The sequence below is a fragment of the Triticum aestivum genome, chromosome 7D, assembly GCF_018294505.1.
Source record: "Triticum aestivum cultivar Chinese Spring chromosome 7D, IWGSC CS RefSeq v2.1, whole genome shotgun sequence".
Lineage (NCBI taxonomy): Eukaryota > Viridiplantae > Streptophyta > Magnoliopsida > Poales > Poaceae > Triticum > Triticum aestivum.
In genome coordinates, this window is record NC_057814.1 from 625,362,654 (window position 1) to 625,369,925 (window position 7,272).

At 44.2% G+C, this 7,272-nt stretch overlaps 1 long non-coding RNA gene across 5 annotated transcripts; it reads left to right on the forward strand.

The window, feature by feature from the left end:
- The first annotated feature begins 2,157 nt into the window (after positions 1-2,157).
- Positions 2,158-7,002, forward strand: LOC123169186 (uncharacterized). 5 transcript variants are annotated; one of them, XR_006484674.1, is made up of 5 exons: positions 2,158-2,890; positions 2,968-3,051; positions 4,748-5,568; positions 6,067-6,128; positions 6,422-7,002. It is a non-coding gene; the product is annotated as an uncharacterized lncRNA (long non-coding RNA). The 5 variants fall into 5 exon arrangements; XR_006484676.1 differs by having other exon boundaries at positions 4,748-6,128; XR_006484678.1 differs by having other exon boundaries at positions 4,748-6,128; positions 6,425-7,002.
- The last annotated feature ends 270 nt before the right edge of the window (positions 7,003-7,272 follow it).

The window sequence follows — 7,272 nt, forward strand, 5'->3', positions numbered from 1 at the left end:
CATGGTCTTTCTTGGGGGCAACGAACAAGAGGAGCCTGCTATTGGCGTTTCCCCTTCTTGTTTGCTCGCGTGGGTGATGATGCCGTGTTCCCTGCGCCAGCCACGCGAGGAACAACAGCTTCAACTCGTACCCAGATGAGTATCCTGACAATGAGAGAAAAATCACCACCAAAGCCACCACAGAAAGAAATCATGAGAAACGACATGGACAGCAGGTCAGCAGTTTGATCTATTGATGCTACCAACCAGTAGATGAGGGACTCGAGGAGCACCTCCATGAGCATGACGAAGGAGTAGAGGATACAGTATGCCAATCACTGCTCATCGTCAAGCATTGACGGACTCTGTTTCGCCTGTGCACTGATGCATTCATGCATACCAAATATCTCTTCCCACTTCCCACAACAAGCAACTCTGCATTGCTTTTACACAGATAGCGCACTCCGCAAACATATGACATGCAGTATGAAATAAACAGAACAAGGATGGCGAAAGAACCCAGCAGTTTCAATTCTTGGAAGATATTACAAACTGAAATGAAGAAGAGTCTACAGTGCTAGCTATTACAGACCGACTTGTGGTAGAAGATAGCATAACCGAATTATTATTAAGCAGGACGAACACACTAACACCTCCAAAGTACCACGCTTCAAACGGGACGAACAAACATAACATAAACAGTGAATCACTTACTCGAGCAAAAGAAGATAGCATTAGCTTCACAACGTAGCTCAAACCTCGAAATCCTCTGAAGTGGTACCATTGAACCCTTCCGGAGGGACGTCAACCCCAGAGGAGGAAGAGGGCTGCTCCAGAATACCGGCATGAGTGAGAAGCGCCCAGAGATGTGTTATGAACTGCTAGCCTGCGGCCAGCTTCTCCGCGTGGATCTCCGCATTGTCCGATGGCGCCAGGAAGAGTATGAACTCCGCCCAAAAGTCAGCCAACACCTTCCAACGCTGTGCATCCTCTGGAACCGTATCTCTAAGTTCTCTCCCAAGCTTGGCTCCCATATCTATGATTGCGCCATCATCATCGTGCAAGTCCGTCATCAGCTTCTCACATCTACCGCTCAGAGTTTCACATCCGGCAAGGTGCTGTCGAGCCTCCACGACCACAGCGTCAAAGATGCGCCGTGTATCGTAGCCATGACCAGGCAGCATGTCCGGAATAAAAGCTACCAGGTAGGCACAGTAATCCGAAAGATTCACAGCAACAAGGAGGTCGTCATTGCCCTCCAGTGGCACCTCGTTCCTGAAGATGGTTGTGGCGATATGCCATACAAGGATCATGTGGATATGTGTTGGCAAGGTGAAGGCCCATGAAAATTGGCTTCTCAGTTGATTTGTAACAAGTGCTGACTGTCCATTTTCTAGCTTGCCGTTGTTCTTTTTGAACTGAGAGAGGACGCGGATAATAGTCGATCAAGCCTAGTGACAGACAAGACAGTGCATTCCATGGATAATAGTCGAAGTGGTGTAACATAGAGTACTGCCCGAGCTTTGTTTCCCAGGTACCTTCTGTTGCAGGACTCTCATGTACACTTTTTCTTTGTGGCCTGCTAATTTCCTCCCTAATGTGCCGGGAGAGTGCCTCAACTACTGTCACTCTATGAGGAGTAATAAATATGCTCGTAATGTACACCAAAACTAAATTGACAAGCAGAACAATGGTAACTGAACGACTAACATCGTTTCCATTGAGTCTGTGTTCGAAATTGCTATGATGGTAGTGCGTGCTAAATGCTCCGGAAATGCTGTTCCAAACAATAACTATAGATATAGGAATTCCTGACAAGACAAAACTCACAGTGGCTGATTCCATCCTGGTATAGAAGAAATCATACAGGAATGACAACTCCTCCTCGATAACTCGAAAAGCACGAACATAATTGCCATTCTCGGAGAGGAGCCCATCAAGAACGAGATGCAGTGACTTCTCAAGGCCAGCTTCACTGATCCGATAGCCACAGAATCTCCTTTTCAACATTTTGAATAATGTGAAGGAGAGCGCAGTGTACTTGTAAGCTTCGGCGGTTTCCATGTGCTTGAAGCTGTGAGAGTTGATCCATCGCCGTTGTACTCTCTCTCTCTCCCTCTGTGTACTCCCTCGATATAAGCCCATCGAGGCCAATGTAAACTGTGTGCGAGAGATATACGACTCAACTGGCTCAATCGCTGTGTGACAAGCCTCGCACCGGCCACTCATAAAAAAAAGACCCACATGCCACACTGTTCCCCTCTCTGTCTTATCTCCTTCCTCTAGAGAGGACTGGTCACTGTTTTTCCCCACCGCAAGCGCTGCTCCGGCCAAATCCGGTCAGCTTGTACTGCTCCGGCGATGCCCTCCCTTCGTAGGCTCACCTCTTTGCGCTGCTTCTTATCCATCCGCGTGCCCCCATGGCTTCTACTGGCTGCTGCAATGAATGGTCGGGGGATGAAGGTGCCGCGCGAATCCACCTGAGACGCTGCTGCTGCACAACGGCGAGCTCAACGAGCCCGACGACGACGGCAAGCTGGAGGCTCATACCGGCGGGCTCGATAAGGAATACGAGGACGGCGATTCCCAGAGTAGCCCGAGCGACCTGGAAGCGGAGGAGGGTAGCAGCCATAGGAGGCGTCGTCTACGCCATAGGAGGGTAGCAGCCAGAGGACGGCGATTCTCATATGCCTGGGCCGCCGGCCCGCCGCGCTGCAACGCCCTCCACGATGGGCGCCCCAAGATTCTTCGGCCGCAGGAGGCGTCTGACGGCAGCGGCGCGTCTCCGGCCAAATCCGGTCAAATCCACTGGAAAAACAGTGGCAGCGGCGCGGCAGCTGGACCTCGCAGCCCTCCTGCCCGGCCAAGCGACAAGCCCCAATAGCAGAACCCAATGGTCGTCGCGCAGCAGGTGAATTTCTTGCTGCTAGCCTGTTACTTAGAACCGATTTCTTCCTTTCTTCATTGTTTGTTCGTCTTGTACTGCAGCTTTCTTGATGTTAGAAGAGTGAAAGCAGAGCAAGGGAGAGCATGTGATTGTTTGATAATCCCTTAATTCTTCACGGCCATATGGTTAGTCAGTAGCCAGTAGTGGTACATGCATGTGTACTGAGTTTAATTTCAGTTACTTTGTGGTCACTTGTGTCTCTGTCAAACTATTCAGATCACTAGCTGGAGTAGTGCCCATGCTGATGATCAACTAGTCGTACTAGGCTACTAGCAGTCCATGTTATATCTGATTGCACACCTATATGGAGATAAAAAAACATACTTCATAAACCAAGAGATGAGCACTCAACAGATCAGTGTTGCAGCTATCTGAAATTAAACTGATTGTGCATGTCTTCATAAACCAAGAGTTAACTGAAATTAAACTGATTGGAAATGACGAGCAATCAACTGTCAACAGATTGCGCCTTATGTGTGCTGATTCAATTATTCCTTCTGCATCATCTATCAATCTAACAAGACAGCACAACACACATGCATCAACCTATTGTCATATCCCATGATAGTTTTGTAAGTCCCAAAGATCACCGGCTTCACTCTGAAATTAAAGGGAGACATAACTGATTACACAAGAAATCATATTGCTTAACACTGAATTCAAGGAATTTTAGACATGATAAGTGGAATACCGTCGATAAACGAGCATAGTACCCATACTCTTGCAACCCATTTGCACTTGTTCCAGCCATTTGCTCTATAGGTGATTGGTATTGTGCTAGTGGAATGTCATTCTCTCTTCTCTATGAAAAGAAAACCGAGCAAATGTTAGTCTTTTTAGCAAGTACTCTGGTTAGATAGGTGGAAGAGATTTACCGGATGAGTTTGATTTTTTGGTACAACTTTATTTGTCTCCTTCTTCTTTTTATTGGGGTGCTGGTTGTCAAGCCATGATTTCTTTCGTCTCGAATTCTTCTTCGGAATTTCTTTTTTCTTTAGGCAAGCAGCCTGTAGACAATCCTCTGGTTCTTTAGATATATCTTCAGTTGTGCATGTAGTAGTAGGAGCTTTTTCTTCAACTTGCTTCCTAAGAATCCTCAAAGCATCATCTACTAGTTTGATGCACTCTTTTGATGCAACTGCTTGGGAAGCTATGCCATGGAAATCGTGCATGAAAAACTTCAACTGTTGCCTATCTTCCGATCTAGGGTCTTCCAAAACAATGTTTCCATGACTGTTTTGAATAGTTCCACTTCGTGCTTCTCGAGTCCATCGCTTCAAAATATAGTGGCCTGGAAGATATTTAATATTCATGACATCAAGGGCTTTCAAAGCATGACTACACAATATACCAACTCTTTCAAATTGCCCACAATTGCATAGAACCTTTTGCTCTCCATAGTCTACTAGAACTTTGCATTCTTCTTCATATGAAAATTCTGGGTCAAGACTTGCAATCGCAACAGTATAAACATTGTGTTGTACCGATGGCTTGATGTATGCTGAGATGGATCTTTCATATTCATTCTGAAAATCTTCAAATATGCATGGTGTGTAAACTTTGCTCGCTTGTATTACCATAGGAGTCCTCATTCTGACTCTAGGTAATTTTTTCCTAGACTCATATTCCTCATTTACCGCATTATCTCTTTTTCCTTGCACAACCCTCTCTACGTGCTTGAAAAACTGAAGGATGTCAAGAGCAGACTTTAGATGGTCTTTCAAGTCACTGTTCAAGCTCTCACTTAATTGTGTGCTTCTCATGCCTATAGTGTAAGCATTCCTCATGTAACATCTTGCCCATTTCTCTTTTACTTTGTAGATGCTGTCCAACCAAGTTTGTGTTTCCACATTGCTTCTTATGGAATTGAAAGCGTCTTCAAAGGCTTCCTCTTCCTCATACTTGTACATGCAAGCACTGAAATCAGCAAGTACATTTGGTCCATCCTCGTCTTTTTTCTTATGAGGTAAGTGCCTGATGGCATTTTCCATTATGTGAAAAGTGCACAACCCATGCCATGCTTCGGTAAATACTGCCTGAATTGCATTACCCATTGCTACATCTTGATCAGTAAAGATTGTCCTTGGTTGTTTTTTGTTATGCACTGATAGGAACGTGTTGAACAACCATTTGAATGATTCAAATGTTGAATGATTCAAATGTCTCATCATATAAAAGTGCAGCACCAAAAATGACCATTTCTCTGAAATGGTTGAAGCCAACAAACACACCAAAGGGTATGTACTCTTTGTTTGTCCCAAATGTTGTATCGAAGGTAACAACATCACCGAAATGAGCATAGTCAATTATCATCCTTGCATCAGACCAGAAGATATTTGCTATATTTTCATCGCAATCTAGTTGCAGGTCATATTCAAATGCAGGATTCTCATTCTTTTTATCTCTAAAATACTTGAGCATACTTCCAGCTTCACCATACATCAGGTCCCTTTGTCGCTTGGTTCACAAGTGGTTCTTGCGATCACGACATGTGTAGCCAAGGTTCAGTGGACCACCAACTTGTCGACTTGCTAGCTCATGGGCTTTTCTGGGTACAATTCCTGAATCATCTGATGTTTCAATTTCAAATGCTTGCAAGGCCGAAATCTTCCTCTGTGATGGCATCAAGTGGCTTGTCCCAGGTAATTGCAAGACATGGTTGTGTTCAACAACTAACTCATGCACCTCATAATTTCCTGCTTCTCGGTCTATAGTAATTCCCATTCGAACATTGCAGCCGGTCCTTGTTTCTGCACGAGGACGCTTTGTACTATTATCCCTTTTGTCTTTTCTTCTGTAGCCCTCATTGGAACAAACATATCTGGCTGAAGTGATTACTCCATCGAGTTTGCTCTTGTTTTCATAATTTATCCTTACATCAAAACCAATATGACCTCCATAACATGTCCAAAAGTTCCAAGCCTCTTTTGTGGAATTGAATTTCATACCAATCTGAGGCATCCAACTAGGAACCACATTTTTCCTATAAAAATTACACATAAATTATTTGTTTGTATGTTTACACTACAATCATAAGGTGATATGACCTGAGAATTTAACAAAACTGTCGGTACCTGTTAGCATCCTCATTAGAGCTAGTCATATTCTCCATTAGACTTTCTCTTCTTTTTTGTTGCTAGGAGAAGGACAACAAAAGGGAGATCATCTGCATTAATCTCCTGTAATGTTTTGGAAATCCCAGGTACTTGATGAGCAAATCATCTATCTTACAAGTAAATATTTGAATATATTCATGCATTTTATCTTGAGCTTGTCCAAAACAATAGAGATCACTTCTATTAAAATTATTTTTTCACTCTAACATAATCTAAAAGGTGCAGAAAATAAGTTTTGCATCTTGCCCTTATCATCCTCCATTTAAGAAAATAGTACCATAGCAAACTCAATCTACAAATTGTGTGCCTTGAGAATATGAATACAATTAGAGCATATGTCACATACCTTGAGATTAATTGTCTTCTTTTTTGTTGCTAGAAGAAGGAAGGCAAAAGGGAGATAATATTCATCGCCTACGGATCAGCTTGCCTTGGTTTCGCTCTGAACATGGAGGATGATCAGAAGAAAGATAGGGCAAAAGGGAGTTGATCTGCGCCAGGGTTCGGCCCCTTATCTTGCCTTGGTTGTGCTCTGAACACGAAGGACGATCAGAAGAAAGATAGGGCAAAAGGGAGTTGATCTGCGCCAGGGTTCGGCTCCTTAGCTTGCCTTGGTTGCGCTCTGAACATGGAGGACGATCAGAAGAAAGATAGGGCAAAAGGAGGAACGAGGAAGATGAGCGGGACAAACGCAAAGAGGTTGTTGTTTAGCGCCATGGCGATTATCAGGGTGTGTTTTGTTTGGCGCCAATGTGAGTATCTTCGTGGTTCTGTTTGGCGGCAATCCTGCAGCCGTAGGATATTTTGTACCACATAATTAGCTGTTTGTTTCCATTTATTAACAGAATCAAGTGGGGGTAGTGAGAGTCGTCAGATTTAAATGGACGGCTAATGTGAGTTGGTACAGTACCCGTGCAGTAATAACGTGACTGCAGAGGAGCCGAACCCGTTATATATGCTTCCGTGTTATCTGACGCTATTTGGCTTTGGCTGATCTTTGCTGCGCCGCCTGAACACCTCAGAATCACTACTATTGACGACAGCATCCACATCAGTATCCGTTGGTAGCACAAGCCTATCTATAATGGTTGGATCAACTCCATATTCTTTTACTCGTCCTTTGAAACTTTCAAGTAAAATAACACATGCGAAGGCACAAGCATAGGCATGTTGTTCAGCAAAGAGATTGCACCATACATGTGACGGAAGGGACTTAGCAAACAGGTAGTA